This window comes from Arvicola amphibius, chromosome 2 (genome assembly GCF_903992535.2).
Source record: "Arvicola amphibius chromosome 2, mArvAmp1.2, whole genome shotgun sequence".
NCBI classification, from domain to species: domain Eukaryota; kingdom Metazoa; phylum Chordata; class Mammalia; order Rodentia; family Cricetidae; genus Arvicola; species Arvicola amphibius.
In genome coordinates, this window is record NC_052048.2 from 98,837,570 (window position 1) to 98,860,347 (window position 22,778).

At 51.4% G+C, this 22,778-nt stretch overlaps 1 protein-coding gene across 2 annotated transcripts in view; it reads right to left on the minus strand.

The window, feature by feature from the left end:
- The window catches only part of Hpcal1 (hippocalcin like 1), a 106,412-nt gene that overhangs the window by 47,095 nt on the left and 36,539 nt on the right, over positions 1 to 22,778 (minus strand). The window contains exon 1 of one of the 2 annotated variants that reach the window (XM_038319051.2): positions 9,145 to 9,261. The exons of the other annotated variant lie outside the window; for it this stretch is intronic. The gene's annotated coding sequence lies outside the window, so the exon portion shown is untranslated. Of the gene's footprint in view, positions 1 to 9,144; positions 9,262 to 22,778 lie in introns of those variants that run through there. 2 annotated transcript variants of the gene reach the window in all.

Here is a 22,778-nt window from a genome sequence, read left to right on the forward strand (position 1 = left end):
TATTCGGCTTCATAAACAGCTCATTGGGAAGAAGACCTCTGTCCAACCTTCCATGGCCTGTGGACTCCCCCCTCCCCTACATGGTCATCTGCTCCTTTCCCTCTCAGTTCTTCAATCCAGCAGTCCCGTTGTATCGGCTCTGTGTGCTGAAGTCCTAGACATCCACATCTCACAGAACTTCAGACTCTACCTGGGGTGCAGCTTACAGAACAGTAAGAGCCAATAATCAAGAGGATTCCAGATTTGGTGGGGGGGGGCTTCCAGAAGGAGTGGGCAAAGCCTCCATGCCATCAGGTTCAGATGTCTGTCCGACATCTCTCTCTCTTAATTGCTTTCCGGACCTCACCCCTGCCCATCACAGGAGGCCACCTCAGCTCTTCTGTTCACTCTGCACCTTACTTTGTGCAATATTTAATATTATTTAACATTTGTGAGCCCGGTACACCAGTGTCTACACCAGTGTCTACAGATGGGACTCCACCCACTGTCTCCATCCAGGCGGACGGGCTGTATCTCATCCCAGAGAAAAACAGTGTCTCTCTCCCATAATCCTCAGACTTCAAGAAAGCTGACCACACATGGCCTTTCCAGTGTGCATGCCAATACTGTGAGAAAGCAAACAGTCACACCAGAGGGCGGGGCAAATGCGTGGCTGGGTCAGGAGGTGGCCCTCGGTGACTATTTTTTGTGTATGTGTCCTATATTTTTTGCCAACTTTCTGATCTGTTTTACATAATTCTTCTAATTAAAGTAAGTGTTTTGTGCAGCCCGTTGTCCCTGGGGCTCTGGCACTCTGCCCCACTGACCTGAGGACTCAGCTTGACTCAGGGGGGAGGACTTGGAACACTCTTCAGGAGGGAGCCCGTAGCATTTGGAGCCCAGCAGGCCAGCGGAAGACAAGTGCTTGCCCTGGGCAGGCCCAGCCAGGTTACTCTGAGCTCCAGGGGGTGGGTGGGGACTAGGGATTTGGCTAGATTCTAGATTTTCCTAGAGCCCATGTAGGAAAACAGACCTTGTCCTGGACATAATGGCACACATCTGCACTCCCGACGCTGCTGAGGCTTAGACAGAGGGCAGAGTTAAAGCCGGCTTTGGCCATGGAGCAAGACTCTGTCTCCAAACACTAAAGCAACAAAAAACACCAACCAGATAGATCCCTGTAGCCAAAACCCACCACCCTGCCAACCCTGCAGTCATCCCAGGAAGGAAGTGGGACTGGAGTCAAAGTTCCCAAGGACCCTGGGGTCCAAAGTATTGGATTCAGGCTAAGAATCCTAGAGACAAACTGGAAAGGCTCTTCCTCCAGCACAGGATGGCATGGATTTCTGGAGGTAGCACTGGTGACCTTGGCCAGGGCTGCTCAGGCCGCCTGTATCACAAAGCATAGTGACCACAGGGCGATGAAGCTGCTTCCTGAGGCTGGTGGTGAGAACAGAGCTCACCCCCCCCCCCCACCAGGGGCTCAAAAAACAAAGGCTGCCATGTGTGTCCTTGGCTTCAAATACTGAAACATTAAAAAACCCCCTCCCGGGGACGCGGGTGTCTGATGTCATCTTCGCTGAGAGCCACTCGGCCGCACAATCTCCAGTTTCTAGGAACGTTTCTGTCACTCGTCACTTTCCAACACTTTAAATTTTAATTTTTCTATTATGGAGTCAGACGATGAGGATGGCAGCGCAGGCCCCTCCCCCTCCTCATGCCTTATTCATGGACAGGAGGCATGGGTGTCAGAAGCAGAGAGCCTCCTGGGGCCCCAGCCTTGTGCCGCCCCTCCCTCAACCTCATGCCTCAGTTTCCCCATTGGCTCCTTGGCTCCTCATCCCAAGTCTAGGGATCCGCCCCCACTCACGACATTCCTGGAATCAGTGCCCTCACCTCCTTTGGGCACCCATTACCAGCTTCTGATTACCCAATCAACTCTGGGACTTGCTGCCCTCACCTGTCACAGACTGCGCCACTCAAAGCCTCTTGATGCTGCACCGGTTCTAGGGCAGGCAGAGGCCTAGGGAAGGAGGCTGCCCAGCACTGGCTTGCTTCCCTTAGGGTCGCTAGCAGGATGGAGCCAGGGAAGGGCAGGGAGCCATGGCTGCTGGATCATGGAACTGGGACAAGTGGCTCTGAATACACCTGGAGTTCAGTCCTTAGGTGGGGAACAGGAGAGGCTCTTTGTAGCCACCAGAAGTGGTAACCTCCCGAAGGGCAACACGGTGTGCAGGAGCGAGGGGACCATGCTGCTATCCAGTCGGGTGGGACAGAAGACTGCCGGCAATAGCGGTCCTGGGTGGCATGTGGCATCTAGTGCTTGTCACCCTGTGTCATACCCACCTGCTCAATCACCTACCTCCCACCTGGGAGCCGCCTGAGGGATCAAAGCTCACCCAGTATTGAACCCACCAACCTGGATATACCATCGAGGCAGAATAAGTGCTGTGTGGCTGAAGGATGCATGCAGTAGGTGCTCAATATGTGCTGGTAGACTCAATGGACTCCAGTAGATTGTCTCTCATAGGATCCTCTCCAATCTCAACTCCACAGAGCCAAGGTACCAGCTCCCCTGCTGTGCTTCGGCCCACGGGAAGGTGATCTCTCTCCAGTGGAAGACTGATCAGAGGTAAAGCCCAAACTGGACTAGCTGAGAGATTGGTACACCTCAGCCGCACAGCCGACAGTGGCAACAAGGTTCCCAAGGAAGCACTGTGTGCATCTTTTCATCTTCTTTTTTTTAAAATATTTATTTATTATGTATACAGCATTCCTTCCATGTATGCCTGCGGGCCAGAAGAGGGCACCAGACCTCATTAGAGATGGCTGTGAGCCACCATATGGTTGCTGGGAATTGAACTCAGGACCTTTGGAAGAGCAGGCAATGCTCTTAACCTCTGAGCCATCTCTCCAGCCCGCATCTTTTCATCTTCAAAGACCATGGAAAAGGAAGGGCAGAGATAGGTGGTGGGGGGGGCGGCAGCAGAGAAACTCGGACCTACAAGGGCCCATGCTTGCCCTGTCTTCTCACCACTGCCATCCAGGCAAGAGATGCACTGGCCCTGCTCTCACATTTATTCAGGTGAGCCCTCCAGGGGAGGAGGAGGGGACTGGAGAGGTGGCCTCCAGAAGCATGGGATTGAAACAGAAAGGCTCAGGGAGGCTGCCCGTGGGGGAAGAACATGGAAGTCCCACCCCCTGCCCTCTGATCTTTTACTGCAATAAGGTTTAGCTTTCTGGGACCTCGGGGTAGGGCTCTCGGGTGAGGCCATACTTTAAGATAGCCACTCGACGTGGGGCTACAGAGCCCACAAAATCTCCCTCCTGTGCAACAACCAAGTCAGTTTCTACCCAGGTGGAGCTAAGTTCAGAGGACAGAGAACCACAAAGTGACACAGTAAGAAGAGTTCCCCGGGAATCCTGGGAACCAGGTCAAGGTTACAAGACAGATGTGGACTCCCGCTGGACCAGCCACATGGCTCAAGGGCTACAGCCACTTCTAAGATGCTGACGCATTTAGACCAGCTTCCTCTCCAAGTGAAGAGCCAGCCAGCCTCACATGACCCTCAGACCCCACCTTAGCACAAGAGCAGGACACCCCCCAGCCACCCCACTGCTAAATGCATGTCATTCACTAGGTCCCTCCCACTCCTATGGCTGTGTTTCTATTGCTCACTCCCCTGCCCACACACTCACCTCTACTGCATGCTGGCTCCCTCTACCTTAGATCCACAGCAAAGTCGCAGTCCAGTGGCAGGTCCCATTTGTGTGACCTAAGATAGCCTGCTTTCCTTTCTAGATGAGGAAACTGAGGCAGGAGATGAAGGCCAGCTGGCTGGCGGGTGCAGAGATGGAACCTGAGTACAAGTCTTCCTCAACATCATCGATACCAGGTATTCCCAGTAGCAGCGCACCGCAGAACACAGACAAGCATTCTGGGAGTTTTCAACCATGCTACCTTCCTTAGTCCTACAAGAGGTCATGGCCAGTGTTCACCTCACTGTCTAGAACCTGTCCTGAGTATCCAGACTTCACAGAGTAGCCTTGACCAAAAGCTAGCTCACAGGTGCCATTCAGTTCTGAGGTGCCAAGCTCTGAGGCTGGCAAGCACGAGACAAAACAGAATGTGCCATACACCTGTCTCTCCCTGCGGCTCAGCACCTCTTCCTGCCTGTGCCCAGTTGGGAATTCCTGGATGAACTATGAGGAATTAAGGCTCTCACAGCTGGGGACTAAGTCACTAGATAGCCTAGGTCAAGACAGACTAGACATCTGACTCCCCAAATCTCCCTCAGCCACTTCCCCACAAGCACCCTCAGGCACGGGGGGGAGGGGAGGGGGTGACCTAACGGCCTGTCTGTCTCCTCCTCCTCCACCATGAGGGCACCATGCCTGCTCTAGGAATAATGGGAAACAGATTGGAAGGAGCTGAAGTGAGGCGGCCAGGAAGGCGGTTCCCTGGGTTGAAAGGAAGAGGACATTGAGGGATACAAACAGGAAGGGGACCTGGGTTTGCTATGCAGCTCCCAGGGCCCTACAAAAGGCAAGGTGGCGGGATGCCAGCATCGTATTTGAGCCCCACCACTCCAAAGGCCTAACCCGGTCGTTTCTAGAAGATAAGTGGCCCAGGTAGACGCCTGCACAGTGAGAGTTTCTCCTTTTCTTTCCAGGACGTCAAGAAGTAGTACATTTCAAGGACACGCTGGGGGTGGCCTAATGAGGACAGGCCTTCTTTTCTTAAAACTCTAAGTTGACCTCTTTGAATAACGAGCTCTTGCCTGGTTGAGTCTGTGCCTCCTTATAGCTCATTTCAGCTTTCCCCAGAGGAGCTATTAATTATTATTTGATTAATAGGCAAATGGTGACAGCTTCCAAGGGACAAAGTTTATTCCTCCACTGTACTTAGGCTACCATCAGGCCCTGCCAGAGATCAGCTTGGGTGTTGGGAGCCCTGGGGAGAGAGTTACATTCTTCTGGTACTCACGAACTTGCTCTTGACCCAGGGCAAGTGTTCACAAGTGTTTCCAATAGGTTCCATTTATGAAGCAACCAGAAAGCCAGCACCCCAACAGAGCAGCACCAAGTATCTGTTCCCATCTCAAGCTGATTACAGTTCCAAAGAGAAACATTGTTGCTAGGATAAGAGCTCCAAACGGAGACATTGTTGCAGGGCCTAGAAGTGCCTCCTGGGACCTCCATATACTCTGTAGATACCTTGAGTCCAAGGAAAATCAGAGATTTCCTCAACAGCGCTGGGCCCTGAAAGATAGGAGCCCCAAGACCGACAACTCCTGGAAGATTTGTCACAGAAATCAGGCCACAGATCCTGATTTTACACAGATGACCTAAATGGCCCACTTCTTCCTAGTCCCACAGAGTGAGAGAGAGCGGTGCCTCTGGCTGCTGCAGCTACCATCAAAATGGCATTTTTAGTCTGCGTGAACCCAGCAGTGTGACACGCACTGGCCCGGTAACGTTGTGCCTGTTGGGATGCAGTGACAGTCTGGGTCCAGCCTGGTGCAGCAGAGTTCAGGGGGTTTTCCAGACCAGGGGCAAACCACCAGCTGCTGCCAGCTTGTGAGATGTGCGTTTGGGAGAACCACATAATGACGGCCTTCCCCTGCTGTCTCCCCCTCCTCACTCGGTTTAGCTATTGGCTGAGAAACCAAAGTCGGTTGTGGGGATGACTTCCAACAGATATAATCAAATAATCTATTCCTGGATTCTGCAAGTACTGAAATGTCGGTAATTCAATTCCTGAAATGTCATTTTGGAGCTGCGGGCGCAGGAAGCACAGCGGCTCAGTAAACAGGCTCCTGTCAGGGTCCCCGTGCACACACTGACCTTCAGCCCCAGCCCGTGCGACCATGGACGGTCAAGGCCACAAGGTCCAAGGAACCCTTGGCACAGGATGAAGACTTCAAGGAGGGTGGCTAAATAATGGCCATGGTTCAGGAGGCATGCCAACCAAAAAGAATGTGACCCAAGTTCCAGGAAAGGAAACAGGCATGCCTAGAGGGTTGAGGACTCCTGCAGGGGTGGAGGGGTAGGTGGTGGCCAGTGGTGGTGGTGAGCACAGGTAAGTGTCAAAGCTCAGTTTACTGTTTGGTTAGCAATGACAATTGTCACAGCTTTCGCCAGCCCCTCCCCTTCACCACAGGGTTCACTGTGACATCAATTCCAAGGTCTTCTGTGGGACCCGCCCAGGCACCATGGGGCTCCAGGACTTCTCTGGCACTTAGATGGCAATTTTGGCCAAGTCTAACATTTACATCTAAATCTGCATGCGAGCTTGTAGTGGTTATTAGTGTTTTACTTTTCAAGTTCCTTTTGGATATTCATGAGTTTTTTTTTTTTACAATAAGAATATTTAAGTTTAGTTTGAAAATGCTAATAAAATGCTTTCCCAGAACCCCATGCCAGCTGCTCGCATCCCATACAATTTCGCATCTAACTGTCAGGAGGTCAGTGTGTTCAGACACAGACCCTTCAGATGACAGCACATCAGAGAAGCAATTAGAACTCTCCTTCAGAAATGTCTCTTTCCTGTGCCTCAGGGGCACCGTTCAGTCCCTCTCCTGGCTTCCTCTGCCAGGTCCTTACCAGTCAATCACTGTGTGGCTCCCACACCCTCTCTTAGCACCAGCAAACAGCCTTATCCTCCCACATCAAAGGACCCTGCACCAACCCAGCACTGGCTGCTCCCATCCTAGCAAACCCCTGGGCATATGTAGATAAAGTCAAGGCTGCCCTGACTTTAGATCAGGTACCCCAATTGTGGGTATTTCCCCCTGAGCTGGAGGCTCTGCTCTAAGACAGCTATGCTGGAAAATCACATCAAGCTAGGTTTGGTGAAGAAGCAAGAAGAAGTCAGGGCACCATGTAGTATAGGGAGCCTGGGACTGTGGGGACATGGGGACAGGATGCCCACGGCTCTTATAACTTGGGGTAAGAATACTCAGGGTTGTCAGGACATGAGTTGCAGGAAGCTCAGGGCTCTGGACACAAGGGCTGTTGGGAGACCAAGTTCTGGAGTAGAGGACACTTGGAGCTTTCAGGATAAGGAAATGTGGGAGTCTAGGGTTGTGGGTGCCATGGGGCAGGATTTGCAGGGTTGGAGATGCTAGGTGCTATTGGGAAAACTGGGGGGGGGTGCTTAGGAATATGCTTAAGACTGGGAACTGTGGGTACCAGGATGCATGGGCTGTTCATACATATGAGGTAAAAGGCATCTGAGACTTGAGACACCCGGGCTGTTGAGGCAGGGGGCTGTAGGAGCCTAGAGCTGTGGGCATCCCCAATGCAGGATGCCCGGGACTATGGATACCCAGGGCTGCCGGCCTACAGGGTGCATGGAACTGTGGGATCCTGGAGTTGCGAGCACCCCAGATGTAGGTTAGCCAGAGAGCAGTCACAGCACTTGGTGAAGGTTCTCAGAGCTGGTGGGGCACGAGGTGCAGAACCCCTGAAGTTGTTTCTATGTGAGCTGCCGAGGCTAGGTGGGGCAAAGACACACAGTAGACTATGGGGAGAAACCAATCATAAAAGGGCCAGGCATGGTAAGATCAGGCGGAGGGCATCTCAGATGACCACTGGGAATGGCTGTTAGTAAGCCAGGCCATGGAAAGCTGTGAGTCTCTTTCTAGACCCAGGCAATGAGTGCCTTTGTCATGTGGTATCTATCCTGGTCTACATGCAAGTCTAGCCTGAGCTTGATGAGAGGCTAGCAGAACACAGAACACACCCAGCAAGTGAAGACATACACAGAGCCAGGGAGAGGAAAGGAATTCAGAACAAAGAGATCCTGACCTGGCTGCCAGACCAACTGTGCACCCCATATGAGCCATCTTCTTGAGCCTCACTCACTCATGAAGAGAGCACAGAAGGGCCCCCTTTGCCCACAGTGGGACGTCCAGGTGAGGACCCCGGGTTAGCTACTGTGAGAACTTGGGTTAGTCAGCAGCTAAGAAGAGAAAGCAAACATAGTAGCTGAAGAGAACCATACCCACCAGACAGTAAAGAGGCAGCCATCCTGGATTCGGCCCCCATAAAGAGCCGCTTGTGGGGACGATTTACTTATCTTCACCTGGTTCTGTGCTGCCTGTTCAAACAGCAGATATTCACACACACACCCCAACTCTGTCAGCCATATCCTACCCTATGGGGCTCACAGCAGGGCCATCCTACTCCAGGACCCTGCTGTCTGAGGACCCCACATCAGACTGGAGCCAGAGGACCCAGACTCCTGGAGACCTCCCTGTGTAGACAGACAAGCTGGCTGACTGAATCCCAGAACTCAGCATGGAAGGCTAAGCACCAAGAAATCCCTGCCACCCTGCGACTGGGGCTTGGAGTCTCTTTCAAGTTATGTTCCGTGGAATCAGGCCATATGCTGCCTATCTGGTGGCACTGGGTGATGTCAGAGACAATGAAGAGCTGGCTGCAGGCAGTAATGGGTGCTGGGGGCTTGGTTCCTCTCGGAGGAGAAAAGGATGTGAGCAGAAGAGGAGTCTCTTAGGTGAGGCGGCATGGGGGTGACCCAGCATGGGGGGTGACCCAGCATGGGGGGTGAGGTGGCATAGAGCGAGGAGGACTTTTTTACAGTGGAAAGGAGCCCCACCAGCAATCCATCTCACCAGGTATTTTCCTGGGACTTACCCATCAGCCTCCTGAATAAACTCACAGAGCCCCAGCCTTTACCTGGGGACCACAACATTCCAGCAACTGGGCTACATCATCCCATCCCTTCCCTGACATCCCAGAACACCCAGGAGGGCAGGAGGGTGTTGGCCTAATCCTTGTGTACCTAGCTTGAAGCCACTCCTTCATGCTCAGAAAGTCACCTTGGTAGGGGCCAGCCTGTGAGCCCCAGGCCCAACCCCCACACCTGCTAGAATGTACCCCAAGCAGGATACAGTTCTTGGCTCTGTTCCGTGCCCTCCTCATGTGGGTGCTGGGAGCCTGTTCCCAGGAAGGACAGAGGATCCACCTCTAGGCGAGGCGCCCTTTAGGATCTAATGCGGTCTCCTCACTCACTCCTCCAGAGGGCCTGCCCTGTGACCCTGGCCTGGCATCTTCCCCAGGAAACTTTCCCACATCCTGGCACCCTGAGTCACCAGGTCCTGCCCATCATTTCATAAGCCCAGTATAGATATCACTCACCCAGTTCACACAGGGAACCAGCCTTGAGGCATTATATGTTCCGTACCCTCTAGGTGACCCCAACAGACAGCAAACAGGAAAGGGGTGACAATCTGTTTAACAGACAAGAGAATCAAGGTCCAGAAGTAGGAACTCATTAGCCACAGCCCCGAGGGGCAACATGGAGAGTAAACAAGTCCTTTGACCTGGCCAAGGGTGTCCAAGCCGTGACTGACCTCAGAGATGACCTGAGCACCTTCCAAATAAAGATTCCCAGGGCTGGAGGATTGCTCAGTGGTTTACTGTTCTTCAAGAGAACCCAAGTTCAATTCCCAGTAACCATGTTAGGGAGCTCACAACTGTGTGCAAGTTCAGCTCCAGGGGATCTAAAACTTTCTTCTTGCCTCTGAGGACACTGTACTCACGTGTACAACACACACACACACACACACATACACACACACACGCACACACACGCACACACAAATGCATGCACATATACTTATAACTTAAAAAAATAATAGTAAATATTTTTTGTTTTGCTTTTTCAGACAGGGTTTTTCTGTGTGGTCTTATCTTTCCTAGAACTTGCTTTGTAGACCAGGCTGGCCTTGGGATTGCTGAGATTAAAGATGTGTGCTATCAAACTCAGTTAAAAGAAAATACTTTTACATTAAGATTTTGGCTCCAATCGGGATACTTCATAGGTCTGGGAGGATTAACTTTGTACCCTCCTCCTCAGCACACTGCTTTCCCATATCCTGTTTCCCAACTCTTCTCTCCCTAGAACCCTGCCCTGCAAGCCTGCTCTGTACTGGGAAGCCACATTAGGGGGTGCAGGTGGCAATGTGTTAATACAGTTTCTGAGGAACCCATTCCAGAAGCTCCTAAGCAAAGCTAATGGAATCTCAGAGTCAGAGTAACTGAAGTAAGGGGGCTAGAGGGTAACCCCAAGACTTCTGCCCACTCATCCATCTACAGATTACTCCAAGTCATAAACACTTCCCTTGCCATGATGTCACATGACCACAGAGGGGGTCAAACTGCAAAGGGGTCCACAACTCTCTATATGACATTTGGAAAAGTAAAAGGCCCAGCATACCAAAGCACTCTTCAGAAATACTGTGCTGGAATTAAACAAACAAATAAACCAAAAACCAACCACAGAAGGGCTGTGTGACCCTGGGAAACCAGCTCCCTGATTCCCCCATGATGCATAGGGCCCTGAAGCCCCTCCCTCCCCAGGAACCCTCTGACTCGTACCCTTTAAGACAGACCACCATAAATATGCCTAAGCCCAGGCTCAAACCACCTCATCCCTTGGTGATGGCCAACAGACATCAGGCAGCCAGCAGCTTCAGAGTCTGGGTTGGGGAGGGGGCAGGAAACCCGCTGTAAAGAAACCATCATCATACAAGGGCGAAGCCCGCTGACCCCTACAGACAAGTGTAGGAACTGACTGTGCCCACTCAGGCTGCATAGCGAGCAGCGGTTCTGAACGTTCAGGGCTGGACACAGAGCAGGTTCCCCCGTCATGGTCACCTCCCCAATGAATGAAAGCTACAAATCAGAGGCAGGGGCATGACGGGAAATCCTCCTGCCCCCCGTTCTCTCCTCCTCTAGCCTTTCATCCATCCTGTGTGTGTGTCCACGGAAACAGACACCAAGGAACTCAAGGCTTGGCCTCTTGGAGAACCAGGGCTCTGGCATTAAAGGCTCTGCTTGCTGCCATCTTCTTGTCCCCAGATATCCTGGCTGATAACCTGGAGAACTGGGTCCTCCCTATCTGATCCCAGCACTAACTCCAAGAATCACTCGTTTGAAGGTCCAGTCTGATGATGGGATATTCCAGATCTTTCTCTGGAATTCCTCCCTTCCAATTATTTGAAGGCTATTAGGACCACAGATTGAGATTCTAGGAAAAGGTCAGGGGCGTGTAGCTCAGTCGGCAGAATGTTCTTGGTTCACCCACCCTCCAGCACCATGTGTGCTGATCCACGTCTGTACTCCTAGCAGTCAGGAGGTAGAGGTCGGTGGGTCAGAGGTTCAAAGCCATCCTTAGCTACACAGAGAATTCAAAGCCAGTCTGAGTTACATGAGATCCTGCCAAGAAAAAAAAAGACAGACAAAAAGGTAGGGAAGGAAGGAAGGAAGGAATGGGTTTTATGCTTTGGTGGCTTCTTTACTAATGGTAGACCCAAACTGAAAGCCAGTTGGTTTCCACGTCAGATCCTCCACCTCTCTGACTAATCCCTGTTCTGTCACTAACCAAGGTCTCCCTGTGAACTGATTACCATTAAGGGCCTGTGGAAAACCTTGAAGCACCATGCTGTGCCAGTGTGCTGTGCCCTGGGGAAATCCCCCACAGTCAGCCTCCCTGGTCCTGGCACCATGCTGTGCCAGTGTGCTGTGCCATGGGGCGGTCCCCCACAGTCAGCCTCCCTGGTCCTGGCACCATGCTGTGCCAGTGTGCTGTGCCCTGAGACAGTCCCCCACAGTCAGCCTCCCTGGTCCTGAGTAGTAGTCTAAGTGGAAGTCACTTTAGCCTACCCAGCTGACAGCCTGGGTAGGCTCCATGGTGGTAGGACTCATATCTGCTCATGGTGTGCCCTTGCAGTGAGGGATCTACCAACTCAAGGCAAAGCCTGGCATCATGAGGTATCTGTGGCCCCATCCTGCTGGTGAGTAAGCCAAGGGCGGTAAAAAAAAATGCCCACAGATACATGGGAGAAACAGGGAGAGACAGGCCATGAGCCAGGCACCTAAAGACACTTTCTCTGGGAACAAAGTCAGCACCTTTCACCTTCTCATTCTCTACTTAAGAACTGCCTGCCTGGTGGACCCACCCAGTCCTGCCAATCATACATCCCGAGAGCACTGAGGCTCCTCCCACCTCCCATGCCACCTGCACACAGCTGTTCACCATGAGACTACTCCATGGTTACTAGGAAATTCCAAGCACAGTCTGCTTCACTGTCAATTTCCCCCCGTTCTCCATGAAGAAACAGGGCTGTCTCAGCACCCTGCTGGTACTATACACAACCCATCTTCTATTGACCAAGCGGAGGCCATCGGCATTCAGCAGTGGTAGCCATATTTCAGGCTACAAATGGGGCCTGCACACGCTCCTCATATCTAGCATTTACTCTTCCTATAAGGAAAGAGCAGGCCCCTTCCTAGGGATGCCACACTACAAAGCATCAAGGTGGGTCATGTGTAAATTTGGAAGGCATCTCCAGGCAGGATGAGGCTTCAGAGTCTGTCCAGGAGCAACAGGGCCCTAGGCCACAGCCAGGGTCCTGCACAAGTGAACAGCTTTCTCCTATGCCTCTCCAGCCCTCCCAGCTGCTCCTTTATAATTCCTCTCTCCTGCCAAGACACACCTTTTTCTGCACAGAAAAGGCTGCTGTTTCATAGGAAGATAGTCTTATTGTTAGCAATGCTGGGAATGGGGTGAGGAAGGAGGAAAGCACGATCTCTTGATTTTCTTCTCCAAACATCAGGCGGAGAAAACAAACGAGGGTAAATAACATTGTTCTGCAAACAGCTCAGAGGAGTGGGGAGGAGACATGGGGAGCGGTAAGGAAGCGGCATCGTGATGTTTAGAACACTGGCTTCTTGCTGGCTGATCTAATAAAGATATGGAGGCATCTCCGCTTTTGCTAGCGTGTTTTAAAAGACACGTCATCACGATGTCTGAACTAGAGAGGATTCTGAGGGTACTGAGCCTCGGGGGTCCTTCCCTTCAGCAGCCCTGTGGGGTTACTCAGCGGCATCTGCCATACATAGCCTTTTGGCCAGGTGACACACGGGCCACATGTCACTCAGCTCCCAAGGCAGAAAAAGGTACAAGATAAGGAAACATGGGGAAATACGCACATGAGAAAGAGAAAAGCCAGGGGTTTGGGAACTTGGCCAGGTGGCTGTTACCTGCCAATGTTGGCCTGGTCTTTGTCTTCCCTTCCATTCCACCTTGACCTTGAATACAAAGATGTTACTGTTGGATTGGGTAGCACTGGTGATTGATTGACCAATTGATTGATTGATTGAGATTGGTTTCTACATTGCTCAGACTGGTCAACCAACACCCAACCCACTTTCTCAGACAGTTGATATACCCTTTTCAAAGTCTGCTTTCTCATTGACCAGTGCAAATCAAAATTTACTAAAGGATCCAACCCACTCTGATGACTCTGTTAGTGTCACATGTAAGGAACAGAATTCACTATTAAAGAGCACCCTAGCTGGCCAGGACACAGATTTTCTTTCTGTTATAATGCTCAGAAGGCCCTAATGATTGACATCTGGACAGAGGCCCCACCTGCTGGGAAAACACTAGGTGAAGCTCCTTCCCCGCAGTGCCTACCCTGACCAGTCGCTGGGGTTCTCCTGATGCTCAGACACCCAGAGATGAACTTCCAGGATGGCTGTAGCTGCGGAAGAAGTAACAGGCCTGGATCTCGCCCTAGCTTGCAGAGCCTAGACCGCTAACGGAGATACAGTCACCCGGTCCCAAGAAAGACAATTAGTTCGGATCTCGACACAAGCCCCACTGGGAGAGCAGCCCACGAGGAACGCTAAAGAGATCTAGGGCTGGGGTGTAACACTGTAGCGAGATGAGCAGCCCATGAGGAACGCTAAAGAGATGTAGGGCTGGGGTGTAACACTGTAGCGAGATGAGCGTGGACTCAAGGTTCCTCCTGAGGAAAGGAAGGAAGGTTCCGGAGAGGTTTAAGGGAAGACAGGGAAGGAAATCTCTTCCCGCTGGAGTGTGAGCTGAGGAAAGAAAAGGATGAGTGGAAACAGCTCCTGTGCTAAGTCCTTGAGGGTTTTCAACAATCTCCTGTGATGGTCAATCTTCACCGTCAACTTGACAGGAGACACACCCCAGAACTGCCTAGGAGACACACACCTCTGGGCACGTGTCTAGGAGGCTGCTCCTAAAGAGGTTTTACTGAAGAGGGGTGCCTCACCCCAAATGTGGGCCACACCATCCCATGATCTAGAGCCGTGGTTCTCAATCCTAATACTGCGATCCCTGAATAAAGTTTCTCGAGATGTGGTGACCCCCAACCCTAAAAGTATTTCCATTGCTACTTCACCACTGTAACTTCGATACTGTTATGAATCATACTGTAAATATCAGAGTTTTTTGACGGTCTTAGGTGACCCCTGTGAAAGGGCCACTTGACCTCAGAGGGGTCGTGACCCACAGGTTGAGAACCACTGATCGAGCTGGAGCCCCAGAGTAAATGAAAGGTGACTGCCCCGAGCAGCAGCACTCCTCTCTCTGCTTCCTGACTGTGGCTGCCTCGGGTCCTCACCGCCATGCCTTCCCCACAGTGACGGGATGGTGCCCTCTCGCACTGAGAGCCAAAATTAACCCTTCCTTCCAGAAACTGATTTTTGCCTGGTGCTGTGTCCCAGCACGGTGCAACTAACCCAGCTTTCCACCAAGGGATAAAACACAGAACACACGGTTCACATGTCGGAAGTATGTAGCAGCTTCGGAAGTGTGAGGTCGCTACTACAGTCCATGGTAGAACATGATAGTCTCCCTCCTAAGAAAATTCACATCTGCCCTAGAGAGACGGTTTGGTGAGTAAATGTGCTTAGCATACCAAGCCCGAAACCAGGGCTCAGTTCCACAGGGACTTAGATGGTTGGAAGCAGAGAACCAACCCACAAGTTGTCCTGACCTCCATATGTGTAACAATGCACACACACATACCAAATAAAATCTGTTGTAAGAAGAATTCCTGTGGTGATATTTTGTTTGTGCTCTGACAAATAAAGCTTGCCTGAAGATCAGAGTGTAGAGGTAAGCCACTAGTGAGCCAGCAAGTCCAGGAGTGGTGGCTCCCACCTTTAATCCCGGCACTCAGGAGACAGTGATATGGCCGGATGGAGGGAATATAAGACAGAGAGACGGGAGCTCAGGATTCAGTCTGAGGTTTTGTAGAGACACCAGGATACCCCATTCGGTCTGGGGACTTCGTAGAGGTAAGAATTAGTGGCTGGCTGCTCTGCTTCTCTGATCTTTCAGCTTTTACCCCTTAATATCTGACTCCGGGTTTTCATTATCAAGACCAATTAGAATTCGCACAACAAAATCTTATACCTATTACCACTCAGTTCCTGTCACCCCTCCCCCCCCAACACTATCTTAGTAACCACGAGTGTCCATACTCTGGAGTTCCTTGGTCCTGAAATCTCACGGAAATGGAATGACACAATCTGCCATCTCTTGCGATGGCACCATTCCCTTGGCATTTCTTTTAGCAGTGGACAAGGGTTCTGACGTCCACACATCCACTCCTACACCTACATTTGCCCAACTTTGTTCTCAGGCTCTTAGTGGGTGTGGGCGGGCCCTGGTGGTTTTGGACTGCATGTCTCTCATGACAGCTAACTTGTGTGCTCACAGCTCCTGCATATCATATATTCTTTGAGCAACGTCTTTTCGGGTCCTGTAATGGCTAACACTGACTGTCAACTTGATAGGTTCTAGAACCATATAGAAAACAACCTTGAGGGAGGAATACCTGTGAGGGGGATTTCTAGGTTGACTTAACTGAAGTGGGAACACCCATCCTAACTGTGGGGAGCACCATCTATAGGCTAGGATTTTAGATTGCATAAAAGGAGAAAGTGAACTGAGTACCAGGACACGCCCCCCCATTCTTCCCCCCCCCCCCTTCTGACTGTGAGAGCAATGTGACCAGACACCTTAAGCCCCTGCGGCCACACATTCTTCTTTAAGTGGCTTTTGTAAACATCTTGCCAGTGCAACGACAAAAGCCCACATTTTTGTGAGGGTCTTTTGCGACTCCATCCTAAGAGCTCCCTGCAGAGTCCAGATACAAGTCCAGCATCCTTGAGCCTCGGCAGCCTGGTTCTTTCCTCTCTTTGCCTTCCCGATGACGTCCTTTGAAGCACAGCTTTTTGCCTGTGTTTTCTTTGGATGTTGTTCTTTCCTATCTAAGCATGGATGGCTCAATTCAAGGTCAAGCCTGGGTTCATTTATCTCCTAAGAGTGTTCTAGTTTTACTTATTATATGTAGGTTTGGGGTATATTTTGAGTTAATTCTTTTATACAGCATGAAATGGAGTCCAACCTTATTCTTTTTATAGACTTTGCATTTCTGATCCTCCTGCCTCCAACTTCCAAGGTCTGGGATTACAGGGATATGCCACCAAGCCTGGTACATGAGGGGCTGAGGTTCAAATCCAGAGCCTTGTGCATGCAAGGCAAGCACTCGCCACATCCCAAGGCCTTCCTTTTCTTTTTTAAAGGATGGAGGTCAAGCATTATAGGCTAGGCTGGCCTAGAACTCATGGCAATCTTCCTGTCTCAGCTGCCCAAGGACCAGAATTATAGACATGAGTCACCATGCCCGGCTTGTTATGACTTTTAGAGTAGTGGAAAACCATGATAAAATTTCTTTTTTAAGGTTTGCATTCCATTCTGACACAGTAATATTGGGAAGAAATTCAGTAACATCCATTGCCATGGCCTGCAGCATCATGGGAGCCAAGAAAATTCCTGGGTGCTGGAACAGCAAAATACAAAGGAAACATTAGAGAGTGACCAACCAAGCATCCATCCCGGGCGTGGCTACTCTCATCGGGAGTTAATCAGTGCTGAAACAGATTCCTTCATTTGCCTGAAATTTGGGTAGGCCCTTCATGTACCTCTGCGGTCCAGTTGCTGGGGACTTCACAGGGAGCTTTTGGCAAAGAAGTTGGGCTACTAGACCAAACAGGCGTGAGCCACATCATACCACACACATCCGATTTCCTGGGAGATGGCCAAAACCCAGATTACTTTAAAAAGAAATGCAATGTTGCTGCTTAGAGTGTATAAAATTGCTGGCTCCAAGTCTGTCTCGCTGGCTCTTAATCCTTAGCCTTCCGTTTTCCATCCCCAGCACATGCGAGGCTTACAGAGGCATCTAGTAACCGAATCAAGGCACGAAGGAACACATACCTGCTTGCCGGGCTCTGAGGTGGTCCCAACACTGCCCTTCCCTCCCTGGCCACATGACTACTTTCAAGAAAGGTCTGAAATGGCCTGCTGCGCCCATCCTTGGGTTGTGTGAATTCTGGAGATGAAGATGCGTAGGTGTGATGCAGGTGAAGGTGGAGAGAGGAGGAACCCAGGGATTAGATGGTAAATTGATGTATCCATGTTGGGGGCCAGGTGCCTGGTGAAGTCTGATGCCACAAAGGAGGCCTGGGGGACTCCGGGCCTTTTCTCCCAAGTACAGGGTAAGAAGTCAGATGACAGACATGTGTTCATACCTGGGAAGATAGGGGCCAGCAGAAGGTTCAAGAGACTCTGGGGGAGCCTGCAAGAGCAGGTGTATCCCCTTGGGGATGGCACCCCACCCCTTGCAATCACGTCCTGGAAGCCCCGAGTGACAGGAGCCACTCGAAAGAAGAGTCAGTCAATCAGTGGACAGAGAGTTTTTATCATTTTGGTTGTGAGCCCAGCTTTTAATGACTGAGCCATCCCTCCAGCCCTGGCACAGAGGTTTTAAACCCAGTTTCCTCCTCCCTGCCACCATCTCCACCACTCTTTGGTCCACACTTGGGACCCGAGCTTGGAATGGGGGGGTAATGTGATGGGGACCACAGTGAAGCAAAAAGGGGCACATTTCACTCATGAAACCCTTATTCACGTCTTCCTGGTCCCACTTCCACTACGGGCGCAACACAGCCGCGTGACAAAACAAGGAGATACACAAGTCCTGGAGGACACTCATCCAGTGCCCAGACCCGAGGAGCAGGCATCATCCTTTTCCCTGGGTGGCACCTGCCCTACCCATGAGGCCGAACTCACTGAGCAGCGTCTACCACCAGCAGCGCCCCAGAAGGGTGAGCGAGTGTTTGGGACACTTCTGAGTGTTTACTGCTGCAGCATTCCTCTGAGGAGGATAAACAGCTTGCAGCATTCTGCAAGCCAAAGGTGGGTGGGGTGGAGAGAGGGAGAGAACACGTGTTTAAACTCTCCCATCTGCAAGAGGGCCTGAGCCCCACCAGAAGGAGGGAAGAAGAAGGAGGGAGGGGAAGAGGCCGGGCTGTCTAGGGAGTAGGATGAGGGCTGCAATGAAAACAAAAAAGCAGAAGCAGGGGGAGCACGACTGAGTGCTGGTTTTATCTCGTGTCAGGGTGGAAACCCGCCCAGGCCTTCCACGCTAGCTAGCTAGCATTTGCCAACACAAGGACATACCACTGGTTCCAGTCTGAGGCAATTGACTGGCTAGTTGCCCAATTGTACAGCCCGTTCACACCCTAACTGGCTCCTGATACGGGTCGACTCCAAGCTCCTCGGAGGTTTGTTTTTGCTGAAGTGGCCAAGAGGACAGAATTGGCACCACTTTGGGGTGGAGGTGGAAACAGGCAGACATGTTCAAATTTGGTGATGAGGAACCGCCTCCCCAGGGATCCAGAGCCAGCCCCGAATAGGCCTGTGGACTTCAAGAGCCTGAAGCAGGCCGGGGGCCGGGTCTGACCCCTTCTACCTCCTCCTGGGGTTAGTTTCTCCTGCCATGTCGTCAGGGCCTTCTGGCGTGGTGTGAGCTACAGTTGGCCTTTCTGTCCACATTACTGATCTGTACTACTCTTCTGACCCACCTCCCTATACAAGCGACAAAGACAGCCAGGCGGGTGCCAGGCCTGTTCTGGAAGAATCCAGAGACCCAAGGACACCAAGGCATTACATACAAGCTTTGGCTGTCTGTCACACAGGCCCAGACACTGTCAGATGTGCCCACAGACTCAAACTTTCATTTATTTCCAAATTATCCCTTGTGCTTTGGCTAAATATATCATCTGTATACCCAGGGTACACAGAAAAGACTCCAAAACATAGCAAAACATTCCCAGAGGCTGTTGCTTCAGGTTGTGTGTGTGTGTGTGTGTGAGAGAGAGAGAGAGAGAGAGAGCACGCGTATGAACATGCACACACGTGAGAGAGGAGAGAGAGAGAGAGAGAGAGAGAGAGAGAGAGAGAGAGCATCCAATGTGCAGTGTGAGAAGCCCCCTTATTCATTAAATTTATAAAAGATTCCTGAGCTACCAGATGGTACAGTGGGGGCTGTGGATGCCCGGGTCACTTTTCTCATTTCTTTGCACAGGGCTCCATTTCAGGACCTGAAAGAGTGACATCCAAGAAGCTATTCCACAATTCCACCAAGACAATAACGGGGCGACTTCAGGAACTCGGCTTGCTTTTGCTCCACTGAGCAGATGTGTGCCCTTTCTCACTTCCTGAATAAATAGGCCCCGGGCTAATCCCAAGGCACCTGGTAGCACTCTGGGTTCCCTTACCACCAAACGGTCTAACCAGGTGGGGCCTGAGATCCAGGCTCTGTTATATAATTAGACCTGGTTCAGAGCTATCACCACCCCCCCCCTCTGTGACAGCTTAGCTTGTTCCAAGATGGCTATGCTTGGGTCAACATCAAAGACTATGTCCCTGGTGCTCTGTGCAGGAACAGGAGCCCAGGAGATGAAAGCCACAAGGTTCACAGTGACATTCAGTCATCCATGTGGCTTAGCCACCCGGTCTGCATTCGGTTTAGCTTTCAAAGGGGGAAGTTTTATCGAGGTCCTACACAGCTCAACTGGTTAAAAAACAATTGGCTCTCAGTTCTGCATAGGATCCCTTCCAAGCAAGATGCATCTTGCGGGATGCTATCTAGATGCAGGATGCTCCATGCAGACGCTCCTTGCAGGATACACCACATAGCCTCCCTATGGAGAACCAGTTCGGTGTGCCCATAAGCAGAGCAGTGCAGGTCTCCAAGAGGACCATGGTGGGGAGAGCCTTGCACAGAAACCATGTACTGAGGAAGAGAACAGCCAACTGTGTGCTCAGCCCTGAAGATAGACCATTTTTCTTCCTGCTCCAGCACGCCCCCAGCCCCCACCTCTCTCAGTTAATCCCTCCAGGGAGCAGCAGGAGGATTTTAGATGTCACTAGATATCCATGTCAAAAAAAAAAAAAAAAAAAAAAAAAAAAACTTTTGTGAGAACTGGGTTCACGTCTGTCCTTCAACTTTAGTCCAATACAGCTCCAGGCTGACCCTGCAGACCCAGCATTAGGCAGAGGCTTATGTCTGTGGCCAAAGACAGCGGAAGCTAGAAAACCCACTTAGCATCTCGGGGCAAGAAAAGGTGCCGTCAGTTCTTCGCATGTCGTTCTGAATTGCCACCAGGTTGTCTTGACCCTTGAAGAAAGCCATGACAGGAGGATGGGCCTTTCAGTCAAAGGGTAGAAGAAGGGGGATACATAACTTGAGGGGTGTTACGAGGGCAGGATGGGCCTCTGTGTGAAGCTAGGTTAGACGCTTTAGAGGAAAGGGAAGTCTCTGGCAGGGAAGGCACAAAGGTAGGCGAGGGACAAATCAGGTGGCCAGGGAGCAAATGTTCCCCTTCTTTTAAAACTGTCGCCGCTCATCAGGTATGAGCACGGGCTGCTCCTGAAGAGGCCCTGATGCCGGTTCCCAGAACACACCCCAGGCAGCTCACAAGTTCTGCCTGTAACTCCAGTCCTCCTCTGGGCCTCTGAGGGCACTGCACTCAACTGCATGCGTGTGCGTCCCCTCCTCCTCACACACACATGTAATTAAAAAATAAAATAGGGCTGGAAAGACAGCTCAACAGTTATAAGCGCTTACTGCTTGGGGTGCTTTGAGAGAGAATGGCCTCCGGAGGGAGTAGTACTATTGACAGCTGTGGAGGAAGTGTGTCACCATGAGGCGCAGGCTTTGACTCTCATACGCTCAAGCCATGCCCAGTGTGACAGTTCACCCACCTCCCGTGGCCTTCGGATCAAGATGGAGCATTTTCAGCTACCTCTCCAAAGCCATGTCTGCCTGCACGCTGCCTTGCTTCTCGCCATGAAACTAATGGACTAAAAAACCTCTGAATTGTAAACCAGCCCCAATGAAACAAATGGTTTCCTTTATAAGAGCTGTCAAGGTCATGGCAATAGAAACCCTAACTGCAATACTGATCTTGCAGAAGACACAGGTTTGGTTCCTGGCACCCCTATCAGGTAGCTCACGACTGCCTGTAACCCCAGTTCTAGAGGACTCTAGAGGCTCTGGCCTCTGTAAGCACCTACACCCACAAATGCGCACCCACACCCACAGAGATATAATCAAAACAAAACAAATCTTAAAATTCTCAAACTCCAGATCTTCTTTGAGAAAAGACACCCCTGCCCCACACTCTTTCTTCTTTTCCTCCCCCTTCTGCTCCTCCTCCCTCTCCTGTGACTCTCCCTCCTCCATCTCTTCCTCCCCCACTCCCTTTCTTCCCTTCTTTCTTTCTCCGGATCAACACTGGTCCTTGCTTTGACTGGAGACGACAGCTGTCCCGATCACTTCAGAAAGGCAATCCTCCTGCCTAGTGAGTTTCCCAGCCAGAGAGGTAGCATCCTGAGGAAGTCAGCACCTTGGTATTAAACTGACTTTAGGTGAGGTCCGTTTGAACTGTTCTCAAGTTGCGGCATCCAGCCCAGTCAGACACTTGGGGCCCCTTGCCTCAGCAGCCTGCCCACTTTGAAGATAGCAAGATTTCTAAACTGCAGCCGGCAAAGCAGAGCTGAGCTGTGCCCGCCTAGCAGGAGAGGGGAAGTGCAGATTTACCTAAGAAGGCCAGTAGTGAAACTTGGCAGCCCACACAGCCCAGGGGTGGCTTCCTGAACTCCTCGGGTCACAGGGAAGTCTGTGGCCCCAGAAAAGGTGCGCACAAATGCTTAGCAACCACGACTGCAGTCATTTCGATACTGGGACGGCACAACCCAGGCTGATCGCACCGGCTTTGGTATGGCTGGCTCCATACAGACACGTGGTCACAGTGGCTTCCAGGGTGCAGAGGAGCCGAGGGCTGGAAGCAGAGCAACTCTCACACTCGTGGCTACACGAAGGGCAGTTCTTGTCTCAGCGTGGCAGGACACCGATTTCCACGCTGAGCCTCAGGCCAGCCGTCAAAGGCAAAGGGGTCCACCTCGCTTCACTTCCACAGCACGGCCCGTCTCGAAGAGGAGGGTGGGGAAAACCTCTGAGAAGAGAGGCCAATGCTACTCCCAGACCACAGCCTTGGATTCCAGACTCAGAACAGAGACTTTTGCGTGGCGGCAGGAACGAACTGTACCTCCTCTCACTCAGAAAGTTGGGGAGGGAGACCAAACAAAACCCAAGAAGAGATTGATGGCACTCACAAAAAAAAAAAAAAAAAAAAAGCCTTGAGCCAATCTCAAAGCCCCGGCACACTAGGCCCCAGCACACTAGCACATATTGTTCCTTGTGCCTGGAAGGCACTCAGCTGAACCCCTCCCATGTCAACATGGTGATGTCCTGAGCAGTCCAGAGTCTCCTTCAGTGGGAAACTTTCCCCCATGCTCCACGCTGGTGACTCTGTTCTGGGCCCTGTCATGTATACATGCCCTCTCCCACTGGCTAAGCCAAGAAGGCTAAGGATTAAGTCTTATTTGGGCTGTGTCCAGGAGCTGGGGCTGGCCAGTCTTGACTGACAGCAAGGCAGACCTGCCCAGACCATGTAGAGGCTCCAATATGAGGCCCCACCCCAGCTAGTGCTCACTCAATCTATGCCAAGTTCTCGATGTTTCTTAGCAATGA